This window comes from Pezoporus wallicus, unplaced genomic scaffold (genome assembly GCF_028554395.1).
Source record: "Pezoporus wallicus isolate ANWC-B61680 ecotype Strahan unplaced genomic scaffold, APGP_CSIRO_Pwel_v1 contig_5767, whole genome shotgun sequence".
In the NCBI taxonomy this organism is placed as follows: domain Eukaryota; kingdom Metazoa; phylum Chordata; class Aves; order Psittaciformes; family Psittacidae; genus Pezoporus; species Pezoporus wallicus.
Window position 1 is genome coordinate 4542132 of NW_026640599.1, and position 26196 is coordinate 4568327.

The 26196-nt window shown below is 39.4% G+C and overlaps 1 protein-coding gene and 1 non-coding gene across 7 annotated transcripts in view; both read left to right on the forward strand.

Annotated features, from left to right (window-relative positions):
* The window catches only part of FRMPD4 (FERM and PDZ domain containing 4), a 306521-nt gene that overhangs the window by 101998 nt on the left and 178327 nt on the right, over positions 1–26196 (forward strand). The window lies entirely within an intron of this gene.
* Positions 1226–1332, forward strand: LOC130604814 (U6 spliceosomal RNA). Its single transcript, XR_008973538.1, has one exon. It is a non-coding gene; the product is annotated as a U6 spliceosomal RNA (small nuclear RNA).

Below are 26196 nucleotides of genomic sequence, written 5' to 3' on the forward strand. Positions count from 1 at the left end.
CAGCAGGCGCAGTTTTCCATGCTTTGTGGAGTTAGCTGTGTGTTTGTCTGCCATCAGCCCCTTACTCATTTCTCTGTTGCTGTTGACAGGCCAGTTGTATGATTCTTCACTTCTGATTTTAATTTTCAGATGTTTAGCTTGTCTACAGATTTTAATTTTGAAAACCAAAATCTGTTCGGCAGGAGTGCTTGGGTGTACTTTGAACTGCATATGTCTCAATAAAGGTCTGTGGGTTTGGTGGATAGACATGTTTTGGCCATTCATGATGGATAAACCTGCCAGTCTGGAGTTAACTAAATGAATAGAAATTCTCTGAGAGACAGATACAACAGGCAAATGCCTATTCTGAGCTTGCTCATTATGCCAGACAACAAAAATGTTGTGAAGCTACATAACACTTCCATTGTGATTAGTTTTATTACTTATTCATGTTCTGCAAAATAAACACATTTAGATGGCTGACCATGAAAAGCATTTCAAGAAGGGATGGTCTTTAAGCATCGGCAAAGACGTAATTAAGCTGAATATTGAAAAGAGCTTCACAGCTGTGAGTACAGTTAATCAATGAAATGGGTTCTTGAAAAAAGTCAGTGATGTTCCACACCAGCTTTCAGTCCTATATTTTTGGGTCCAAGAATAATAGAATTAATACCATGCTGAAGGTGGTGGAGACCAGCCTTCGAAACCTCAATGTGGACAGTAACCATTCATTAACCCACTGCCTCTGAAGCCTTTTGAGGAGCTGCTGTGCTGTAATCCTGCTGGGAACAGGGATGGAGCGGTTTATTTCGCAAGATGAGATGCTTCTGTGTCATTTATAGGAAGAAGGATTGCTAATAAGTTGGTGATGGTGTGTTCAGAATTGACATAGTGCACAGAGCCATGGCAGTCACGGTACAAACCCTTGGGCTCTTCCTTAGTAAGAGGAAATGCAGTTTTCCACAAGAAAAAATTCTATGCTACTGTGTTTCAGCTACAAATCCATTGTTTTTTCAAAGGCTTCACTGTGAGCCTATAGTGAATGTTTTAGCCGTAGTTATGCACCCTAATTCCTTGATATCCTGGTTTTACAAACGCTGGTTTTGTGGCAGCAAATTGATCAAACTCTGAGGGTTCACTTTCTGCATGGTTGTTAAGCTGACAGGGTGAGCCACTAGCATCTGAGCTGGTCTGCTAATTTGGGGTTGTTGGAAAGGGACAGGAGACATCCAACAGGCATCCAGTTGTGCTCAGTTTGGCAGCACATATACTAAAATTGGAATGATACAGAGATAATTAGCATGGGCTCTGTTCAAGGATGACTCACAAATCTGTGAAGTATTCCTTATTTTAGGGAAATGGTCACAGCACCAAGCCTGTCATAGTTCAAGGATGACACTCTTAAGTCATACGGTTTAGTATTAGGTAGTCCTGCAAGGAGCAGGGCGTTGGAGTCAATGATCCTTATGGGTCCCTTCCAACTTGAGATATTTTATGATTCTGGTTCTTAGGAACAGCAGGAAAGTGGAACAAGAAAAAAGTCACATTGGCAGAGCGAGGTATAAGGAAACTGCAAAGTAAAATGGAAAAGAAGGAATCACATAGCAAAAGTAGAGGTTGGAAATACTAACAGAAATGGTGGATAAAGATATTGAATAAAGAAGGAAATGAAAGGTGAAGAGGAATGCAAGTAAGTGAAAATCAGAGTACCAAATTAAGAGGGGGAGGATGCAGTGTTTTCGTAGTGGTACACTTTATTAAGAAAAAGAAAAAAAGTAGCAGTGATTAAAAGCATCCATCTATAACAGCTGTGCAAACATGCAAAACCCACTACTGAGAAAATTCCTACAATGCATATTGGCAGATGCTTCACTTGGAGTGCTTTATGTAAGCTATAGGCCTAGTGTATCTTACTTACTGGCCCTTCCTTTTTAAAGATAGCTGGGGTGCCAGTGGTCTGACAAGGTGAGGATGATGGACTTGGAAATCCTCTCTCCCACTCTATATTACTATTAACATGTAGGAAAGCTTGTAGTGTAGAGTGGTAACAAACCTTTAACATTAGATGCAAGACGGATGCTAAATACGTCTCTGTGTGTAAATTTGAGTGGCTTCACACCCCTACTCCTCCCAGGTGTGACTTTCATAAGCATTTTTGATTCGGTAGATATTATGGCTGTTATTTTGATTTCTCAGACTCCAAAGCCTGACACTGTTAGGCTCTTCTCCACAAAGGTGACGACCAGAAAAACCTGAGTTACAAATAAAAATTATATTTTGTTATTTAAACCATGTATGCAATTAAAAGAAATAAAAAATAAAAATGTGAATAGAGAAGAGCCATGTTTCTGGGTACTCATGGTAAAGTGGAAAATCCTGACTTGTGTGAGATGTAGCTCCACTGCTGGCAACATTATGAATCAGGACATAGGAAAAGTGTGTTATATCTTCAACTTTTCAGTTGGTGTGTAACTACTTACACCCAACTTCTCACCTCTGTTGGACTCTTACCTCGAGTAAAATAAAGAAATAGAGTGATTGTGTTATTGTCTTGAGGAATTATGATGCTTCCAAAGAAGTGTTTGATATGACAGGTATACAGTGCTACAGTAAAATTCTCAGTGACAAGTCCTCTTCATTGCCAGGTAAAGCACTTGAAAGTTAAAATCTGTGGTGTTTCAGAGAGTAAGATGTCTTTGTGCTGTTTGAAATTCAGTGGATTTTGGTGACTAAGTTAGCTTTTGAAATTTCTGACCCTTAGACTCACAGACAAAGCTGTAAATGTCCACTTGCAATTCTTTGTTTTGCTTTGGTTTGTGCTGTCACCCAGCCTCCTTTTCATGTTTTTGAACAATCATCCTATATTGAACCAGACCTAAATATCCCTAGATAGATTACGTCTATCAGCTGTATTTGAATTAATGTAGATTAACACAGATTAGCAAAATGGTGAGTTTATTTTTCTCTGCTATATACTTTCTATTGCATTTGTATTGCTTTCCAAAGTCACCTCTTTGGAGAAGTCTTTGTGTCAGTTCTTTCTGTTTAAATTTGGTAGAATCGTCACTCAGTTAAGCGGTGGTTTAGTCATTTTCTAGTAACAAATTTCTGTGTGTACAACTAATAGTTTGGGGTATTCCTCTGCAGCATGGGAATTGGTTGACTGGTTCCTCCCTCTCCCCCTCCCACTAGGTATATATTTTGTTGAGGTTTCTTATGATCCATCAATATATTTATTCCTGAAGGTTAGTCTGTTTTCTTGTGAACTGGATGGGGACTAGAGGCAGTCAACATAATCTTTTCAGCATGCAGCTACTGCTGTGTTGGGTGCCATCCTTGGTAGGCACATATAGGAAAATTCAATCTTATGCGCTTATTTATTGGTGCAGAAGATGGTATGCAACCTGGAATGAAACTGGCCCATGGCTGGGGGGGGCATCTGCAGAGAAAATGTACGGCAGCATGACAGAGATTGAAAGTGCTGGAGTGGTTATTCCCTGTTTTTCTTCCATTTGAGAGGTAATAGCAGAAAAGAGGACTTACAGGTTTTAACTCAATTGGTTCAAGAAGGGTAAATGGAGCTTAGCATAATAGAACAACTGCTGGATTGCACACATGGGTGGTCCTTCAAGTTGTGGGTCTCTGAATACTGCTTCACTATTGCACCTCTCTGCTCATTATAACTAAAGGTAAAACAGTTGAAAAGAGAAGTTTCCTTGGTAGGCAACGCAGAAAAGTCTTGATCTGAATACAAAACAATTATGACTTTTCCTGGAATTATTCAGTGAGGGATATACTAGGAAGTGGGTATCTCAGAATAAAAATGAACAAATCAAATTTGAACTACTTGGTAGTTGACATTCTTTCAGCTCTTAGACTTTTCCCTTTTACACATCTTCTATCTATAGAATCATAGAATATTTAGGGTTGGAAAGGACCTTAAGATCATGTAGTTCCAACCTCCCTTCCCATGGGCAGGGACACCTTGCGCTAGATCATGTCACCCAAGGCTCTGTCCAACCTGTCCTTGAACACTGCCAGGGATGGAGCATTTACCACTTCTCTGGGCAGCCTTTTCCGTGCCTCACCACTCTCACAGTAAAGAACTTCCTCCTTATATCTAACCTGAACTTCCCCTGCTAAAATTTAAACCCATTCCCCCTTGCCCTGTCACTACAGTCCCTAATGAAAAGTCCCTCCCCAGAATCCCTATAGGCCCCCTTCAGATACTGGAAGGCTGCTATGAGGTCTCTATGCAGCCTTCTCTTCTCCAGGTTGAACAGCCCCAACTTTCTCAGCCTGTCTTCATACGGGAGGTGCTCCAGTCCCCTGATCATCCTCGTGGCCCTCCTCTGGACTTGTTCCAACAGTTCTATGTCTTAATGTCAATTAAGTGGTTTAGCAATCTGTAGTCTAATTTCTACTTTCCATCAGATTGAATGTATATTCTTCAATCTACCTGTCTTTTACTTCAGATAGGAGGAAGGGAATGTTTTGATTGCCTGGGGGTTTTGTTTTGGTTTCCTTTTTTTTTTTTCCTTGGTTTATTGTTTTTTGTATGATTTTTCCTCCTGTTGATTTGTGAGGGGAGGGGTGTTTGAGAAATGGATACCTTAAGCTTTCATCTAACATCCATATCAAAAACCCACAACCCCTGGCCATATTTGAAGAGGAAGTAATTAACTTGCAGCAGTCTGTTTTGAATAGGACCAAATAGGGAACTGGCTGATACTGAAAATCACTAACAGATGATTAAACATTGAATGAGCAAAAATCTGAAAATTGGTCTCCTACCTAGAAAGGCCTTGATGCATTGTTTCCCCTCCAGATTGGCATTTCCTTAAAACAGTCTGGAGGTACAGAGCACATGGAATCAGCACATCTGCCTGCACAGGAAGAAGATATCTTAATTCTTTGAGGACTGGTTCAGAAGGTTCAGAAACACATACGCACATGACTGTCTTAAGTGTAACTAATTAACCATATGAGCCTTTGGTAACATCAGCATGTGTTGCATAAATACCTCAGGTCGAGAAGGTATAAAAATTAAATCTTGGTTCATGAAGGAATAGCTGATAGTTTATTACTCTGCCTTTCAATTTGAAGATATTTATGCTTATAAGTTATAGTTAATATAGTTCTCTGGTGAGCTTTACTTTATCATAGTTTCCAACATTATGTCCTTAAATTTGCAGTTTTGCTGTAATACAGTTGCTGTCTCTTTGTCTTCCTTTGGAGATGCTGTTATTGCGGATTCCACTGAGGATTAAACAGAAAGAAATGAGGTTCCTTGTCTGTTTTTCCAGAAAAGGTGGATTTCCATTATTATATGATGTTTTCTTTTTTCCACTGAAAAGATAAGTAGATAATGGAATGGCATCATCAATAGCAGGTAGAATAGAAAGACTCTGGAAAAAATTTCCATATCATTTTCTTTAAAATACCTTAGTCCCCTGCTGAATATTTTCAAAAACAAAGTTGGTTGGAGCTGTGTGTGTTCTGACTCTTCTAAATTACCAACTTTCTTGCTTAATAAACTTTAAGGATCACCAAGAATTTAAGCAGAATAATTTTGTCACACTGGGGATGCTGCCAGTTTGGCATATCAGCCCTTTAAGTCCCTGATTACTTCATGATACTCCTTAACACAACATGCCCTGTTCTGTTGTATCTATAAGAAAATCTTGTTTCCAACAGTGTGAGGCCTTTCTGAAATTCCTGCTGTGCTTCATGTGGTTACATAGGGGGCATCTTTTCTCTGGGGTGCTGAGTTACCAGGGAGATTGATCCAGAACTGTCTGTGGGTGTGTGTGCTCTATACTCACCCCTCGACCCAACTGGTCAAACACACCAGAAAATTCCTGGGGTCAATCCTGCAGTGTAAGTGGTGATACTGAGATGGTGTTTTAGTACAGGCATTGTGATAGGAGAAACAGTGTTGAGAGGAGTGAATATTAGGTATACAGTGTAAAGAATAAAGAGAAACAAATAAAGAAAAAGCAGGGAAGATACAGAAGCCATAAAGATTAACTATATTTTTAGGTCTTTATCTTGCTGAACTTTTATTAATAATGATGATAGTGAAAGGTATTGCCATAGATAGCACTTTTCTCAAACACAGTATTTCTAAGAGATTTTAATTTAGAATGGCAGTGTCTCTGTCCTAACTTTTAAAATATATTTTTATTATTTTATATATATTTTTAAAAGAGGAACCTTTTCTTTCATTGCTGTCTTGGAATGGAAGATCTTTGCAACAGAGGCTTCTTTCCTGCCAGTGTAGAATGTGAGTACTGTGTGGAGAATGCTCCTCAAACATAAATAATGTATCGATAGGAACTGTAGAACCAAGTAGGTGGGGGACTAGAAAAACTGAGTGTTTGCCAGGCTCTTTTATTATTTATCAAAGCTGGTGAAATCTAGTTGTCCCAGCTTAAGATCCTGACAGATCTCAGTAAAAGACATTCTTTTTATAAGTCATGCTTCTTTAACCAAAAATTAGTTTCACTAGTAATGATCTTTCAAGGGTTGCAGGCTGTAGGAAGTTGGTTATAGTTTTGTGCTTTGCTTTTTGTTTCTTGTTTTTTTGTGGGTTATGTTTTTTTTAAGAGATTTTAACACATAAATTTTTGCTGAAAAGTTAAGAAATTATATATTTTTGTCATATGGAGCTCTGATACAATAGACAAAATAACTGTTCTTAATTAAGAACTTATCTGTATTCTTAATTAAACTACCAGGTATTCCTCTGAGGATGCTAGTTTTTAAAATGGACTTACCTTTGGACATACCTGAAAATCCAAACCCTTAATGCTTTTGGAAGCTAAAATAGTTTTTAAGTCCATCTGTTAATAGCGAGAAAGTTAGCTGTATGCAATATTAGCAGAATATTTTTTATGTCTGTATCACACATGAGTGCTTCGAGTAGCAGAGTGGATGATTTTTTAAATAGCCTCGACTGGGTTATGGTGCATGTGTGATATATAGTGATTGTGTGTATACCAAATGTAAATACAAGTGTATGGGTAGTGTCTGGCCATAAAAGAAGTAGAATGGTTGCAGGCATGCTGACACACACCAGTGAGAAGAAAAAGAGCCCTGTAATAAAATCTCATTGAGGATGCAGAGAGTATGTTTCAGCGTAAGGCATTCTCCTCATGTTTCACATAAATGCATCCTCCTCTCATGAGAGGATGAACAGCGCATTCGCACCAGCTTATTCAAATTGAATGTTGGTAAAAGAAGAGTCTTCAGCAAACACTGAACCGTCTGGCATTTTTTAAAGACAGGAGAAAGGTTAAGCTGCCTGCTGTTTAAATCGCTGCTTATTGGATATTTATTTGCTGACCGTGTGTATTGAAGTTGATGATGAAAGCATCATTGGCAAGATTTCGGATGACTGCATAGCCCAGGTCAGGCTGTTGTTACAATAAAGTTTAGATCTTCATAAAAGACTTAGTATGTTGGTTTTATATCTGAAGATAGATCGTATTTTGCTATGAGATAAAAGGGTAGAATGTGCCTTCTCTGTATCGTTTGCCTTTATCTCTCAGACAGTGCTGCAGCTTTAACTTTGCTTAGAGCTATAGTAAATTAGAAACTTCATTAGCTACAGCATTTGCTAATCAGAGCATTTATTAAAAATAATTAAAGATGGTCTTCAATATGAATGTTTTGTTTCTGTTTGGTTTTGGGTTTTTTTTTTTTGGTATTTAAAAAAAAAAATAGAGCTCACTGAACCCAAACATTCTAATTTTCTCCTTAACGCATGGAGTGGCTGCTTGGAGGAGAGCCACAGTCACTCTTCTGGGTGAAGCACAGCATCATCTTGAAGTGTCTTGGGCATATTTTAAAAGCACCAGTAGTTAATTATAGGGAAAAAAAAAAAATAAAAGGTAAAGCTACACCTGCACACTAGATTTAGTCTTGCATTTCTCTCACAGTGAAGAGATTTATAAGAACCAAGGAATTTTATCATTATTTTAAGTTTGCCTGTTTAACTCTGTCACCCTGCAGTAGACACAACATGATCACCACCTGTATGCATAGTTGGACATCAGAAATAAATGCCTTTACTATTCCAGCAGGACACCTGTTTAACTGTTTCTTAAAGGGAAATCTTGTGTTACAGATGCTCCTGAAGTCTTTTTCTTCTCTTTCTCTGCATGCATGCTTGCTCTCTGCTTTTATTTATTTATTTTTTTTTTTATTTTAAAGGTACCTTTCCAGGGCTTTAATGATTTATTATTCTTATTGCTTCGTTATTTATTTTTCCCTGTCTTTCCCAGTGATAAGATAAAGTGCAAGACAACTGCTGCAGCGTTTCTAGATGTGAAGTCTTCCTTGTTTAGTGAAAGTAGTCTGTAATGTATGCTCAAGGGAGCTGTCACTCCAAGAAAGTGTTCAAAATAAGAGTGAATTACATAAAAATGTATGTGTATTTCATTTATGTATACAAATATATGCTACACACAGGGTCTCTAGATCTAGTTTTGAATTATCTATGCAATGTATGTATATCTATAGTAGTTGTGTAAGCGGTGCTGTCTTCAGGTGGCTTAGATGTTCTTCCATGACCTTTCTGTATCAGAGATTCCTACAGGAATAACCTGAACTCACATGCAGCTGATACCAGGGTTGACTGTGTCTGTTTGGATGAATTACTGTAGAGGTACTATAAGCAGTGCCATGCTCTGTATGTGCTTCCTTGGGCAGTTTGATTGCATTAGAGGTGTCACATGAATGGCAGGAACCAAGTAGTCCTGTCATTACTGATAGTACACTATACATTCGTAAATAAACATATACATATTCGTAAATAAACAATATACATTCGTAAATAAACTTATATTATAGTGTACTGATAGTACACTATACATTCGTAAATAAACTTATAAAGCCTATACAGCTTTTCAGTAGTGAATGTAGTTTTGGTTTGGGATTTTTCATTTTTTTTTTATTAGTAGGGAAAACAGCTTGCACTGGTACTGTATGTGACACTGGAAATTCCAGTTAAGTGTGGAATCATAAGACTGTAAAATATGCTCCATAGCCAGATAAATGCTTTCTGTGAGTTTCTCAGGTATCTCTCAGATAAGTTTCAAAGACTATATGTTTGCATGAAAGTATTATGTGAACATCACATAGCTTCTTCAGTCCCACAAACACTTGTTTAACTACTCTTCACTACCACATCTGTTGCAGCATCATTTCCAGTGAAAGAGGCTTCCATTGGAAAAGGCAGGACACAAACCCTACCAAGTTATTATGCTCCAAGGGATTGTTTTGTTTTCCCTATAATTGTCAGGTGCTCTGGATTTGACTGTATTTAGAATCATAGAATCATAGAATAGTTAGAGTTGGAAAGGAACTTAAGATCTTCTAGTTCCAAACCCCTGCCATGGGCAAGGACACCTCACACTAAACCATATCACCCAAGGCCTCGTCCAGCCTGGTCTTGAACACCGCCAGGGATGGAGAATTCACAACCTCCCTGGACAACCCATTCCAGTGCCTCACCACCCTCACAGTAAAGAACTTCTTCCTTATATCCAAACTTCCCCTGTTAAAATTTAAACCCATACCCCCTTGCCCTGTCACTACAGTCCCTAATGAATAGTCCATCCCCAGTATCCCTATAGGCTGCTATAAGGTCTCCACACATCCTTCTCTTCTCCAGCCCCAACTTTCTCAGCCTGTCTTCATATGAGAGGTGCTCCAGTCCCCTGATCATCCTCATGGCCCTCCTCTGGACTTACTTCAACACTCCCATGTCCTTTTTATGTTGAGGACACCAGAACTGCACACAATACTCCAGGTGAGGTCTCATGAGAGCAGAGTAGAGGGAGGATCACCTCCTTTGACCTGCTGGTCACTCTCCTTTTGATGCAGCCCAGGATGCAGTTGGCTTTCTGGGCTGCAAGCGCACACTGAAGCCGGCTCATGTTTGTTTTCTTATCAACCAACACCCCCAAGTCCTTCTCCACAGGACTGCTCTGAATCTCTTCTCTGCCCAACCTGTAGCTGTGCCTGGGATTGCTCCGACCCAGGTGTAGGATCTTGCACTTGGCATGGTTAAACTTCATGAGGTTGGCATCAGCCCACCTCACAAGCATGTCAAGGTCCCTCTGGATGGCATTCCTTCCCTCCAGCATATCAACCAAACCACACAGCTTGGTGTCATCGGCAAACTTGCTGAGGGCGCACTCAATCCCACTGTCCATGTCAGCGACGAAGATGTTGAACAGGACTGGTCCCAACACCGATCCCTGAGGGACACCACTCATTACTGGTCTCCAGCTGGACATTGAGCCATTGACCACAACACTTTGTGTGCGGCCATCCAGCCAGTTTTTATCCACCGAGTGGTCCATCCATCAAATTGATGTCTCTCCAATTTAGAGACAAGGATGTCGTGTGGGACAGTGTCGAATGCTTTGCACAAGTCCAGGTAGATGACAGCAACTGCTCTACCCCTGTCTATCAGTTCCGTAGCCCCATCATAGAAGGCCACCAAATTGGCCAGGCAGGATTTCCCCTTAGTGAAGCCATGCTGGCTGTCACCAAGCACCTTGCTGTTTTTCATGTGCCTTAGCATGCCTTCCAGGAGAATCTGCTCCAAGATTCTGCCAGACACAGAGGTGAGACTGACTGGTCTGTAGTTCCCTGTGTCATCCATTTTCCCCTTCTTGAAAATGGGGGTTATATTTCCCTTTTTCCAGTCATCAGGAACTTCACCCGACTGCCATGATTTTTCAAATATGATGGATATATTTGTTGCTTGGTGCAGTGGGGAAGGTCAGGCAACTATGTAATGTGCCAGTGTTTGGGACAGCAGGGGGGACGCAAAGCAAAGTGAGACTTTGCAGCACTTTCAGTACTGGTTGAAAGGCTGAAAGGCACTTACGTTTCCTACGGCTGGACAGCCGTTTTCCTATGCTATACACACAGTGAGTTTTTATTCCACTCAATTTCATAGTATCACAGAAAGGTTTGTGTTGGAAGGGACCTTAAAGATCATCCAATTCCAGCCTCCTGCCACTTGCAGGGACACCTTCCACAAGACCAGGGGAGGTGGTTTCAAAGCCCCATAAAAACTGGCTTTGATCACTGCCAGCAATAGGGCAGCCCCAGCTTCTCTGGGCAACCTGTGCCAGTGCCTCAGCACCCTCAGAGTGAATATTTTTTTTCCTAATATCTAATCTAAATCAACCTTCTTTCAGTTTAAAGCTGTTTCATACTGTTAAATTCATGTCAGTTTTGGGGGGATGTGTGGTGGTTTGGTTTTGTGTGTGTGTTTTGGTGTTGTTGGGGTTTTATTGTGTGGTTTTTTTTTTTTTTATGTCAAGCCATTCTCTACACTTCTTTAAAAAATAGGGGTAGAATCCCAGTATTATCTTAAACATTAATTAGCTTTCGGTACCAGAAGACAGCTTCTTGCTCTTCTGAAATCTGATGATTAATGCTTTTGTTTACTTCTGAGCAATACGTTATTCATCATGTCACTGCTGAAGTCCCTCTCCTTTTCTAAAATGGTGTTCTTGGCTTTGCACAGGCAAACGTTTCATTTTTGGTTTGCAGAACTCCCTTAGCTTGTTGTTCGGAATCCAAAGAGAGAATGGAATTTAAAATTCAAGTTAACTTTAGACCAGCATTTTGCAATCAAATATTAACACCGAGTTTCGATAAGTTAGGGTTATTTCTTTCTTCTGACTGCCTATAAAGAAAGATGAAGGTGATGACAGCCCATTTTCCTGCATGTAAACAGGGGTGCTTTCAATAGTATTAATTAGCTGATTCTTCTGAGAAGCCTCTAGATCTCTAATTCTGAAATAATACAAAACTAACCAGTTAGCAGCTTTGCATGTCCATCTTTCACTGTTGAAAGTCATCTGTATTCTAGGAGAGCTGTCAGCCAGCTTATATCAAGCAATATTTTCAGTATTCAGCTTTCTCAAAGAACATAGAGAATATCTCCAGGTATATCCTAATGTACATGCCACCTGTGAGTGAGTACAGCCTCTCACTCCTTGGTAAAGAAATGTCAAAGGGGCTGTGTGGTTATCCTGTGTAGTTTCAGGATGAATCACTGAATCAGAGAATGGTTTGTATTGGAAGGGACCTTTAAAATCATCCAGTTCCAACCCCCCTGCCATGGGCAGGGACATCTTCCACTAGACCACATATCCCAAGGCTCTCTCCAACCTGATCTTGAACGCTGCCAGAGATGGGGCATCCACAGCTTCTCTGGGCAACCTCTTTCACTGTCTCACAACCCTCATAATGAAGATTCTTTTCCTAATATCTAATCTAAATCTCCCCTCTTTCAGCTTAAGGCCATTCCCCCTTGTCCTGTCACTACATGTCCTTGTAAAAAGTCCATCTCCAGATTTCTTGTAGGCCCTTTTTAGGTACTGTAAGGCTGCTATAACGTCTTCCCTGAATCTTCTCTTCAACAGGCTAAACAAGCGTAACTCTCTCAATCTGTTAATGGCAATAGAAGAGTTAGGCATTTATAGAAGATATATGTCTGAGCTGCTCCAGAGAAGACCAAAACTGGTACATTAGAAGAGATGGAAATAAAATCTGGGTTAACATTGTTTTGGGGAGAATTCATCATTATCTTCTGGAAAGTGTAACTTTGTTGCTGATGCCCACTAAATTGTCCATTTATAGTATTGTGCTTTCACAGCAAGTTTATACGTTGGTGTTTGTGTGCTTACATTGTAAATGCAAGTACCATGACTGCTTCTGATGGATGTCCACTGAATGCAGAGGCAGAGTCTGAGGATGAGATTGCCTTTATACTAAATTCAGTTGGCTGCTTACTCATTTTACATGGCAAAATAATCTCTCTTGCTGGGATGTTGAGGATAGCTAGCAAGTCAGAGGTTTTCAGAAGCTTTAATACATGTGTGTCTATAAAAATAATAGGAAGTGGTCATTTACACAATATTCTTAATGTACACTTCTTTTTCCTAATTAGAATTTAATTCAAGAAGGAAAATATTCTGAACTGAGGTAATAAATGTGCTACTTGAAGTTGTTCTGTCAGTTCAAGCTGTAGTAATTTGTGAAGGTTTTGGTCATTTTCCCACCCACCTCACAGCTGAGTGGAAATGCTCAGCACTGGGCTTGTCCTCTGAGGAGAAGCAAGCTCAGCCCTGACTGCTGGCTGATAAGTCAGCTCAGAGATGGCCATGAGCTGCCTTTTTGCCCAGCTGTTCTCATGGGAACGTTCTCTCTTGAGGTTTTACTAGGGAAAGAGAAGTAGCAAGGTAGCTTCATGTCTGGGGACAGCTGCTTCTGTGGAAGAGCCTTGGTGTTTGGTGAAGAGTCTTCCTTTCAGATCCTAAAAACCAATTTTGGATTGTAATTTCCTTTAGATTTAGAATGTTACTACTAATCTGTAGAGAAGGAACAAGGTCTTTGAGTTGATACTAAACGACTTGTTGAATGTATGCAGTGTGCATTGGCCAAATTTCATTGAACAGGATGCTGCAGCTGTTGGGAAATGCTGTGAATGAAATTAAAGGGTAATTATAACTCAGCTTTTTTACATGGAGTTTCTAATACATTGAAAAGTTGTTTTCCAGTGAAAACAGTTCAAAGCTGGAATCCATGCTTTAGAAATATCAAAGAGATAAGGCTATAAGTGTTGTGCAAAGTAGCAATAGCACAACAAAGTCCTTGAATCAAATATTTCTTGGTCTTTGAAAATCCTTCTGAAGTCATTTTTTTTATTAGTTTTTTTGTTAGGCTTTTTCCCACTCAACATTTAAGATGCGACAAATGTAAATGTCAGTTCCATATTAAGGATTAGCTTTGGGCTTAGAGAAGAAAGCACAAAGTTAATTGAAAGGTCATAAATAAATTAGTGTTTTCCTTGTGTGTGTGAATATACTTTTAAAAATCTGTTTGTAGGAAATAAATCTGTAGTTTCTAAGGATCTGGATAAACTTACTATGCTTGTTCACCATCTTAGCTGCAGCCTCTAGGATTCTCTAGTTCTCAGTTACTTGAGAAAACTATTAACACAATTTCAGGAGCTGGCTGGAGCATTTCTGAAAAAATAAAAAAAAAAAGAGATGCCATATTCAGTGCTAAACTGAGAAGAAATTTCTAATAATTTTAGCACCTGTTATCAAATACTTAAAGGAAAAGGAAATGTTTATTGCAAGAGAGACAGCATTTAATGAAAAGTTTGTGGCTGTTTATGGTGTCATATTTTGGAACAAGCTTGATTTCTCAGTTCCAGTGAGGCTCTTTAACATAAAATTCTCACCCTATGAAAAGAGGAGTTTGTTCAAGCCCAGAAATGTGGCACAAAATATTTTTTGTTTGTTTGTTTTGGTTGTTTTTTTTCCCCCTGTTGCAATTTTTGATCCTCTGGCACTACAGTTTTCCTGTTTCAAACAAATGAAGCAAAACCCCCAAACAGATGAAAGGGAAAGATATTGAACAATCCAAGAATTGTAACTTGAACAGTGCATCAAAAGCTTGAAAAGTTTGCAGCATGATAAGTTTGGTGTTGCCTGTGTTTAATGTGTGTAAATGCTGCTAAACCATGCAGTTAGGTCTGTGCAGTGGAAAGGATTGCAGGAGTCCTGGCTTAACTGCCTGAAATGCTGGAAATAATGTGCAAGAGCCCTATGGAAGAATGTTCTGTGGGGACTCGGCATTCAAACAGTTGCTGTTCAGACCCATCAAAACTCAAGGATTTATAGTAGCAGCCTGTACTGTACTTAATATAAGCTGGTGTCATAAATACTGTTGTGCTTTTGAATGAAGATTTGCATACAGAAATCGGCCAAGCGATGATATTTAAGCTATAAAAATATATATGCTGTGTTTACAGAAGTGAGCTAATGAAAAAAACATTTTTAACAAAGAGATAATTTTCTTCAAAATCTTAAATGTGAATTTCAGAAGTATTTCCATTTTGGCATAATACAATCATGTGAGTGAATAGAATAGGAGCACAATAATTAATACACATCTGTGGTTTTAGAAAGATTTGCAAGAGAAGTTTTTAGAATGTATTTGCTGGTAATTAAATATCAAAACTTCAAACACTTGCTACAGTTCAGCTGCCTCAGTAGTGGTGAACAAGTGATGATATGAGAGTCCTGTGAGAGCACTGTGCAACCTTGGGCTCCACATGAGTGCGGAACAGCAATGTTGGGTAGCCCATCTGCTTCAAAACCCAAGGACTCAGCAGTTGGCCAGAAGCAGAGAACCCCTTTCTGGCTGGGGCTATGTGGAGATCAGTATAGTTCATGGGGGCAGCTGGCACTTCCACTGAGGCAGGAAAAAGGGAGGATCCAGCCATGGTGTAGGGTCAATAAAATAATCTGATATCACTTACTTCAGTCCCCTGGGTCTACAGTGATCTGATCTGTAATACTTCTAGTTATGGGTAGTTAGAGCTTCCCTTTGGATTCAGTGAGTTGTTACCATTAGAGGTAACAGTGAGGGATCATTGAGCTAGTGTGAAAGGGCTTTGGAAAACAAAGCTGCAAGGTATTGTTGTGGGGTGAGGATATTTTCTATTTCAAAAAGTATTTTACATATGTGATCTAGATTAGCTTTATTTTAAAAGCATAATACAAGGTTAAGGATTAAAAATTTAAAGTATCTTAGTTATCTGCCTTTTCACATTTTTTTCAGAGCTTTTTCATACGCTGCTTCCAGGTGGTCTCTTTCCACAGTTTCATAGGTTGTTAGTGGCGGGTGGAAATTTTCGTCTAAGAAATCTCATCTTGCTCCTGTTTTAATGATTAGAGAAAGAAGAAGAAAAAAAAAAAGGTGTAAGAAAAGGACATAGTGCTGGGTTCTTTTATTCTTCTTTCTTGGTAACTATGAAATTAATACTGAGTGAGTGCTGAGCTTAGAAAACAAATGTTAAACATAAATCTATTTTGAATTAAAGTGGCACCATACCAGTGTGTCTACCATTATTGATACTCTCTTGGGCCTTGTGAAGCACATATATCAACATTCTGGACTGCAAACCTATGAGGAAACAGTAATTGGCAATACGTGAAGATGATGAAGTAGAAACTGGCTTTTATAAATAGGTAGCTATTATACCAAAGAAACCACTGTTCTCCAAAGTTCAGTTCATGAAAGCTTCAAGATGTTTTCTTTTTGCTAAAAATCTTTTTAAACCAATTATTTGCACAAGTCTGCACAACTATTAGTAATTCATCCAAAGTTATGGTTGTCCAACTGATTTCTGAATTGCCCTTGTCATAAGCTTTTCTTTCATCTGGGCACCCACTATATATGGTGAGATTGTGGCTTATTGCCTTCTTTAAAGGATGGACTCAAGCCATGATGATGGCTTTGCTGTAAAAACAACAGCAAGCCATTTTGTTCTGCTCTGCTTTTCCAAGGATTTTATGTTGGATTAAATTGCAGATGATGAGGATAATGGATTCAAGGAAAAGGAGTGGGGGGACTTCTTAATGTATTAGAGCTGAGAGATGACAGAGATAACAAATGTAAAATAAGAAACAAGGCAATGAATTGAAAGAAAAGTTTCTCTCCAAAAGCTGGTGGTATAACCAGGTGAAGTTAATAACATTTGTGGCTGAAACTTGTGTATTGTGCATGGGTTGTGTTTTGTCTGTCTTCTGGTGTATTTCCACTTCAGATGGAGAAAAAAATGTTCTATCTTTCCATAAGCGTACTTGGTGAAAAAAAAAATCAGCTTCTTTAGAAAGGAATTAGTATCAAGGGATCACTTTTATGTATTTATATGTATATCTTTATATATATGTACATATATACAAACATACACCCACACGTGTCTTGTTGGTGGGACTTGGAATCATTTTTGGCCCTCTTAAGTTTTAAATACTTAATCTGTGAACGAGAGTCTTTTCTAGAGCCAAGTTTGGGGATTTTTATATTGATGGGCTGTACCTCATAAGTGTCTGGCAGAGCTAAAGTGCATTTGTTTACATCTCTGTGCTTGTATTTCATTTCTGCTCTGAGCCAAAGTGCTGAACCATAACAAAACTACGAGGCAGAACATTTCTTTATCAAGATTGAGCACAGTAATTTTGCAAACTGGAATATAGTTTATTTAACAAAGTGCTGGGGAAAAAAATACCAAATCTATCAGCCCAGCCCCTTAATTCCCATCCCACTTCAGAGTGATGTTTTCAGGCTAGGCAGAGTGGCATCCTAGCTCCCACTTGAGAAGCATAAATTTTACTGGGGGGTAAAGGTTGTGCATTGTCGTATTAAGTTTGAACAGGCACCTCTTGTAGTAGGCAATGACCACTGACAACTACAGTTTTCCTTCTGTGAACCTGATGCGTTGTGTAGACTTCTGAAAGCTTTGCTGACAAACATATAGGCAAGATAATTAGCCTCCAGAAGCTTCACTGAGAGACATGCAAAAGAAGCTGCCTGGTATTGTAAGGACGTAGACTCCTTTGCAGCAGCAGCAGTGTAGGGCTGAAGGTCAATTCCTGTGACATATGCATTTGGTTGTATTTTATCAACCGTTTGCTGGTGGCAGTGTGAATTTTTGATAGACTCTGCAGAGCGTGAGGGAAGAAGACTTTCTAGGTAGTGGAAACAGCAGTATTTGCTGAGGCATCTTTTGTTAGCTCTGAGCCATTAATAATGGTGAGTCATATTGAGAAACATGAGCAAAAGATGTTTTTGGTTGGGGAGGGTTTGGTGGGAGTGACGAAAAGAAGAAAATATTTTTCTGTGTGCTGTTGTATCTTCTGAAGAAGGGCAGGATGTGTCTGTGACATGAAAATAAAACTAGCATGAAACACAGAAAAAATGGGCTTCCAGCTTTTTTATCTAGATTATTTTTCAGCGTACGGAGTCTGAGATGGCTTGTTCTTGTCCATCCACGCACATGAATGTCTCTTTAGAAAAGAACAGAATACCCCTGTCAGCAGCTGGAGTGTTCCAGGGGTCCTGTTTCAGCAATGCCATCAAGAAATAATTGAGAAAATATGGGAGCGAAGGCATCTCATCCATAGCTTTACCTGTGAGTGGGATCACACCTTTTCATTACATTGTGGGTTTTTTCTTCATTATTTTTGGTTGAAAACTTAGGACACTAGTGATATTTATACTGGTTGTGACTTCTTTCTGGAAACTTTTTGTTTCTATTCTAAGGTATTTTGCACTGAGACATGAAATTTGAAGGGAAAAACTTGCAGAAAATGTAGATAGCTGAACAAGAGTTTGACTAGTCAGCTTGTTTGAAATGTTGAAAAAATGGAAATGAAGATCTTAAAGCTGATTCTAGAACCTTCCAGGTTGGTTTCACAGTTTATTATGGTTTGGTTTTAATCTTTAATGGAATTATTGCTGTTAGCTATAATTATTATTTAAGAGGAAATATTCTAAAATGTTACTGAATGGGGCAGCCAAGAAAAAGTTCCACAGCAATTTCCAGGAGAACTTTAATTTGAATAATAATAATTTTAATAGTGTATCGTTGAACTTACCCATAACTGAGACTGCATCAATTTTTAACTTTGAACCAGTTTCACTTTGGACTCATGCCTGTTACATTTTCTAAGTGCAGAGAATGAGAATATGTGACAAGAATTTGAGTACAGTAGAGCAGCATATCTCTGGTTTGGAAGTAACAGTTGTCTTCTACAGTATGCAGTTTCTTAAATTAAATTGGAAATTAAAACTTGAGCATTGCATTCCAGTACTGAGCTTTCTTGTTTTCTGAAAAGTGTTCTGATTTTTCTTTTCTTACGCTTTAAGCTTGCAATCAAAAGAGGAACTACCGCCTGCCTCCGAGAAGTAGATGAGAAACTTTTATTTATTTGTTTATTCATATTTTTTTGGTGAATGAAGTTCTGTCAAAAGCCAAATAAGAAGCTGGAAAACAAAAACATTCTTTCCTCATCTTTTTTGCTTTGTTTTAGGAGCCATATTTCTTTTGTGATACATTTGATTGCCCAGGCTCTACAGTCCTTGCCTGTAAATACAAAGTAGAAATTGTAGACCATCATATGTATATATGCATGCATGTACACTTTCTTTTGATATAGAAACTAAACTTAGACCTTTCTTCCAATGCGTTGCCTTGCTTGCTGACACCCCTTTGGGTAATTAGGATAAGATTTGGGCCATTGATGTCAGGAAGCAAGGTGGGCCGAGGCTGGCAGCTGTTTAGGGTAGTGAAATAAATAGCTATGGTTTGTTCCTGGGAATTTTATGATTTCAGATTTATGTTACAGTGACACGCTATTTGTTTGTCTATTTATTTATCTATTTATTATTTTATTATTTTATTAGTTTTAAATTTGGTACTGTTATTTCAGTAAGTGCCTGGAAGAATCCTAACTGGAAGACACAGCAGTCTTGAATATTGTTTTATTTCTTGCAAGCAGCAATAGCAGTGTACTCCCCAAATGACATTTCTTCTGTATTAGAACTAGTTTAGAGCTCATCAGATGGCTTCAGGCACCAGAACCATGTGGCGTAGGAAGCCTGTCTGTGGTGTTTGGTACCCTTATAGGTGTGTGTACTTTGTCCCTGGAAATGTGAATTTTCAGCCTTTGTGAGGGCTGAAATCCCAGCATTTATGCTTTTATTACTCCTGTGATTGACTGGTGCTGCCCTGCTTTATTTGATGTAGCAAACCCTAAGCTTACTCCTTGCACAAGTGAAATTATGTCTTGGTATGGAAGGTGTGTTAACTTACAACTGCAACTGGGCTCTTCAGACATTAGGCTTGGGTCTGCTTGTGTTATGTCCCTACAAATGAAAAGAGAAAGCAAAATCAGGTCACACATTGTGCTTTTTCCCCTTGTATGAGCAGCCCTTGGCAGTGAAGAAACCGTCCTGGTTGTGGGCAAGCAGATTTCCATTGCAGAGCAGGTCCAGATGCGTGTTTTTATTAGCCTGGCTTCCTGAATCTGGCAACTTTTTCTATAGCTACTGGTATAAAGCCAAGGATCTTCAGTGGCAGCAGCCTCTTCTTTATAGAAACATATTAGAACAAAATCACAACCTTGTTAAATCCAAGTTCTGAAGTCCTTGGTGCAGTAATGGTTCAATAGCATGAATGCCTCTTACAATGTTTGCAGTTTCTGTTTGGAAACAAAGGGATATCTGACTGTCTCCTTACTCTAGCCATGAAGTATATAGCTGTGAAAAGGCATTAAAGGTATTCAGAATGTGATTGTGACTGGATATGAGGGAAGTGCAATATTTACTCTTAATTTTTTTTTGTGAACAAAGTTTATTATTTTAGTTAATCTACTAGGTTATGTGGCTTAAGTACATAAAGTGTTATGCTGGTTAAACAAAGGCAGCTAAGGTGTTGTCTTGCACAAAGCATGTTTAAATATCTACTTTGCCAACATCCTGGGTTCAGGGGGTCTTTTCTCGGGCGGTTCACTGCTGTCACGTACTACTTTGCTTGAATTGTAATGATCTAAAGGGAGAAGGGATAGTAGGAGTAGTGAGGGGCCGCATTGTGCTTGACGCTGGCAGTAGAATAACAACCAGACTGCAGTATTCCCTTTGCTGCTTAAAGATCAGCAGTTACCTTTATATCCTTCCTGGTTTAAACTCTTTATCAGTGGCATTCATTGCCATTGGTATATTTTGGTAGCCCATGTAAGGTTTTCAAAACTCATTCCTAGCTAGATATTGATGTTCTTTGTCTTCCTTCTCTTCAGAGAGAGTTTAAGACTTCTATAAATTGTTTATTGGTTCTACTAGAAAAAACACGCTGGATGAACCTTCTTTTTATTGTGCTATTGAAAATGTGGAAACTGGGTGGAAGTGTGGCTCGTGCATAGGCATCACATTTGAACACTCGATCCTTTGAGAATGGTTGGGACTTTTTAAAGAAGTTCTTTGCTTAGACGTTTGTTATTTCTTGTATTATGGAAAGTAAAGGCACAGACGTTGCTACTATGAGTTGGAAAGTGAAATTTGTTGGTAAAAGAAATGGTGTAAACTGGTTTTACTCAGATGGCTAACTCAGTCTCGAAAAGTTCTCATGGAAGGTTATCACTGGAGGAGGATGACAGAAGGAGGATCTCCAGATCTCTTAGGGTATCTCAGGAAAAAAAGATTAAAATAAATTATTCATTTCCTCTCTCAAAGAGCAGAGTTCAGTAAAGTTCCACAGTCTGCTGTTTTCAGGAGTGAAGTCTCGCTTTTACACCAGGGGTAGTAGAGGAGAATTGTTCAGACTGCTGTGCAAGGAAGACAGTGTTACAGTGTAGGATGATACAGCTCTGCCCATTTATAATTGGGGTTTGTCACCCTTTTCAAAATGTATCATACAACTAAATGAATAAACTTTAGAATATTAGGTCCAACAGAGCTTCTTTTGTAAATTGTGTATTATTGTTCTTACTGCCACCAGTCCCTGTGGTGCTGTCATGTAGATCAGCAGCTAACTGTTCTTTCTCATTTGTATCACTTGCAGCAATTCATTAGCTCTGTCTTAGCCAAAGGGCTTTTATTTTTGGCTTTGCAGTCCTTTAATGTGCTTCTTTCTGGCACTAACCCATGAGTCTGGGTCTGCCTCTCAGATCCAGCTTGAAAATGTGTATTCCTTCAAGGTACAAATACAGTGGAAATGCAACCACTTTGTCAAAGGACTTGGATACAAGACATGGTGACATGTCCAGAGAACCCAGATTTCTTTAGTGAAACTCTGCAGTATGGGAGTTAATGACTTTAGAGACAGAATAGACTTTGATAGTAGATTTAGACATACTCCTCTTACTGGCTAGTTAAGTGCATTACATAACTTAAAAAGCACACTATAATACACTGGGGTATGGGCATCTCACTAGCAAGAGCTTCCAAGCTTCAGCATAGAGCCTCCATTTAAGATGCTCACAGACAGACAGCCACAAACTTCTCTTATTTTATGTTTACATGTCTCCAAAGCTGCCTTATCTTTCTGTTAGTAGCAAGCTATCCATTTATAGCAGACTTTCACGTGGCACTGATGAGTATCACTTAGGTAAACTAAATATATTTAGAGGCACCTCTCACAGTTGTTAACATGATAGATTTAGAGAGCAGGAGCTGAGTGGTGGATTTAGGTAGGGAGGTGTAGGAGAGTGTGCCTGGATATTTAAGTGAGGAGTCAGCTGCAGCAGTAGGTAGGAAGGGTCTTCAGTGATGCTAATGCACAGAAAGGCCTCCAGAGACCCTTCTCCCTCCACATCCCATAGTTACAGGAGGGAAAATGGCTCTTTGAAAAAGTTCACTGCCCAAGCCAGATAACAGCTGCTGCATCCCACTCCTTGAAGAGCCTCTTTTTCTTTGTCAGCGTTAGATCAAGCTAAAGGGGACAAGCATCACTAAACCAAAGATTGGTTTTCTGAATACCTCCCACAGGCTCTCTTAGAGCAGTGTTCAAGTGAAATATGTAAGAAGCATTTAAGATTTCTAAGAGACATTGAGAGCTGTCTGCTCTGAGTTTGCTTGGATTTCAGAAGAAGGAAGATATAGCGCAGGGAAGATGTGCAGGTATGAGATCAAGTGGGAAAAAAATGGAATAAAAAATTCATTACTTCTCCTGAGACTGGCTGTTTTGTCTGTAACATCCTTCTCCATGCTACAAATGTGTCTGAAAGAGCGTGTTCAAAAGCATTGAAAACCTGGGTTATTAAAAAAAGAAAAATCTGCTCTAAAGAGTTTAAAATTCCTCGTCTTTTTAAAATGCACAAGCAGAGGGAAGGAAAAGTGGAATAGTGGTGATTATGAGCTATGTTGGAAGTAGGATTGCAGAAAGGGCATCTCTGAGTTTGAGGCTCCTGAAAAGGCATCTTGGCTGAGGTGAGTGGTATCTGGTATAGATGGATGTTTGCTAAGAAAAATCGTATTGTGAGAGGTGAAGTTACATTTACTTGGCTGGATAAATGCTGCAGCATGACTTTGGTTTCCTCTCTTTCCACACAAACTTTTAGTGCTACTTCACATTAGCTGTGATTGTCGGTTGCCTCTTCAGTAAATGAAGTACATCTTATCTTTGCGCTCCTCTTACTGCAGACAAATAATTTTCTAGTTTTCATTCTGAGATTGGGTCATTTCACGCTCAACTGTGTTCATATTTCCCATGCAGTTGGAGTCATTGGCAGGAAGCATAATTAGGTAATATTTTTGTCCAAATTGATTTGGTGTTCAGTTTCAAAGAGATACCAAAGCAACCGTGGTAAAGAAGCCCTTCAGAATCATGTTGGATTTCTTAAGGATGTAACGTCTCTGCAATCTGTTCTTACGTGATAACTTGGATCTTATGAAACATTTTTTGGACACACTTATGTTATCTTTTTCATTTAATTTAGTTTTTATTTTAAATGCACGTCTTTGTCTTCAGTTACAGAGCATCTAGCACATTCTTGAAATTGCTGTATTCCAGCCAGTATCGTCTGTCTCATGGTAGATCAGAGTCAGAGATACAAATGGCTTTTATCCAGTAACCTGCTTTTTTGCCCAAAGATGGGAACAGCTGCTCAGGCACTGAACCTCCCTGCCAAAAGTAAGATTTCAACCCCCTCAAAGTGGTTTGACAGGGATTTGGCAGGTGCTGCTATTAAGAGGACTTGCAGGTTAGGTAAAAGGCAAGGGGGATGAGAAGTGTTGCCTCCTGGTCCCCAAGGACATGAAGAGCAGGTTGTGTAGGAAGGGGTGAGATGCCTGGTTCCTGCTGGGGGTCTGTGGGGAAGATACTGTATGCTGGGATGTTCTTCATGAACTGCTAAAATGCATAAAACCTGAAAAGGGAAAATAGAAAAAAATAAAATAAATCCCAAATCCTGTTAACAGGAAAAGGTAAGTGTAGTGTCACACTATGGAGAGCCCTGTACCTCTTGTTCTTTCAGCATAACCAGAGTTTTCATTCCCTGCATCATGTGGCATGCCTGGGGCTCATGGCCATGTGTTGTTGAAATTTAAGACAAGGTTTCTGTCAGATTTCTGTCTTCCTACCACGGTGGTGCTGTCGCAAAGCAGTTGTTCCTTCTGACATCTGGCTTGTCCTTTTAATTCGCACTCTGCTCACAATTTTCTGCAGCTGGTAGCCTGACTCGGGAGGTGTTCTGAGGATGAGGCTAATGTGCAGGGTGCGACTTGAATGGATATGTTATTGAATGTCTCTTGGACAAAAAAAATAGCTGGAGATGGTCTTTGATGCAAACAGCTGTATTGTTTTGCAACAGAGGCAGTTGTGGGTGGAAGTGGTGCCTGTTTGAGCTCGGGCATTTGATCAGTGAGAAGAATAATTCTTGGATGTTAAACTCTCAAACATTCCTTTACTCCATGTTTAATTTCTCTGAGTTTCTATCAATGAGTTTATCAGAATAGGTAATTTCATTTGACCAGAATAATAAAAAAGAGGGTTACAGTTTCTAGGAGGCTATTGTGTAATACTGGTGACTTACATTATGTGGTGCCAGATTTTCACTATAGTGAAAAGTGCCGCATCAGGTTGCAGGACTGCCAGAGATTTTTTGAGATAGTGTGCACTAAGTTCAAAAGGAAAAAAAAATGTAATGAGAGAAGAATTGACTAGTTTAGTTTCTTGCTTGAAATCGATGTCCTTTTCTTCAAAAGAAAAGAAATTGTCTTCTGTATTACTGCTAAAGCTAGTGTTTGAAATACTGTTGACGTGTAGCTATTATTTGGCCGCTTGGCTTGTTCTCACATTACAAGAAAGATGCTAATAATTCCTATTGACTGCTGTGACCTCTGCTGGAGGGAAAAAAGCCCATTTTCTTGTAGCCCTTCCTCTCAGAGCCTGGCAACATATTCTCTATTTATTTATTACTTGTTTGTTCCCTGCAGCAAATTTCCCTTCCTGCCAGGTGGCTGAAGTGATTTGCATACTTGGTCATTTATCTCATGTCATAAATCCAGTTCAAAAACAAATATTTGATGAAATTTTAATCCTCATAAGCTTTCAGTTCTATGGATGTATGGCTTGTACACATCATGTGGCGTAATTAATCTTTGCATATGAATGAATGTCTTAATGTTTAAGTCCACAGCTACATTTCTGCTTGCACCTTTGCTTCACACTGCATTAAGAATGAGTTCGTACGTGTCATGCTTTGAGTGTCTCAGAGATGTTGATGTGTAAGTCTAGATTGCACCACCCTTCTGAGTGCATACACTGAGACTGCAGTCAGATATACTTAGTCTGAAGTCTGTTGCAGTTTTGCGTTGGTTTAGTTGGAAACCACTGACAAGAAAGTCATTTCACAATAACAATTCTTTGGCTTCAGACTGTGAGAATTGCTGCTAATTAAATGTTTCTTATTCTTAAAAACTGCAAAGACCTGTGGCTTACATTTTGGCTGTAGGCAGCAGTTTACTAATGAGCTTTCTCTTTAAGGAGAAGCTTGTTAATGTTTCATTGTTTTGGAAACTTTAATAGTTTTGTGGGTTTGGGGTTTTTTTGGGTGTGATTTTTTAGGGGGTTTGTTGTTTTGGTTTGGTTTGGTTTGGTTTGGGGTTTTTTGTTTTGTTTTGGTTTGTTTGGTTTTGTCTTTTTTTAACATGAAGGGCCTCTTGCTGAATCTAAACCAGGCCTGTCATGGCTTCAGATCAACAACCACCTTGGCTACTATGGTTCTGCCGCAGAACTGTTGCAGTACGGAGCAGCAGTGAGCACACCTGTGCCTTTTTTTTGCAGGGACTGCAAAGCAGTACATTGTAGCCCTGTTGTGCCAAAAAAATGTTTTGAATTCTGACCCAGAAAGTGTGACTCAAAGTTAGTTTTGATATATTGCTCTCATCAGCCTAGGAAGAGCTTACTAGCGATGCATGTAAGCCCACAAGATGTTTGTTCTCCACACGTTTGTGGGCAGTGTTGTTGTGTTTTGGTTGTAAAAGAAGCCTCCTCAGATGGGGAAGAGGGTCAGCAGAGCATTTGGTTTTGGGTACAAGTGGGAGGCTCTCAAGGAGGAATGAGAGATGGAGTTTGTTGCTTCTCTGTGCAGCCTTTGAGTTGCTTTGCATGCTCCTTTCTTCTGGTGAGATGGCATCTTTCTGTGCCATCCTGGCTGCCTGTGGTGAGACAAGCATGCAAACTAGGTGTTGGAGACATTGCTGGACACTTGACAGAAGAGAAAAATAGCTGGGGTGGACAAGCAATAGGATCTGCTTGAAAGACTGGGTTTGTGTGTGTGCGAGGGAGGGAGCTCAGGGTTTGCTGTTTTTGTTGTGGCTCTGGGGGCT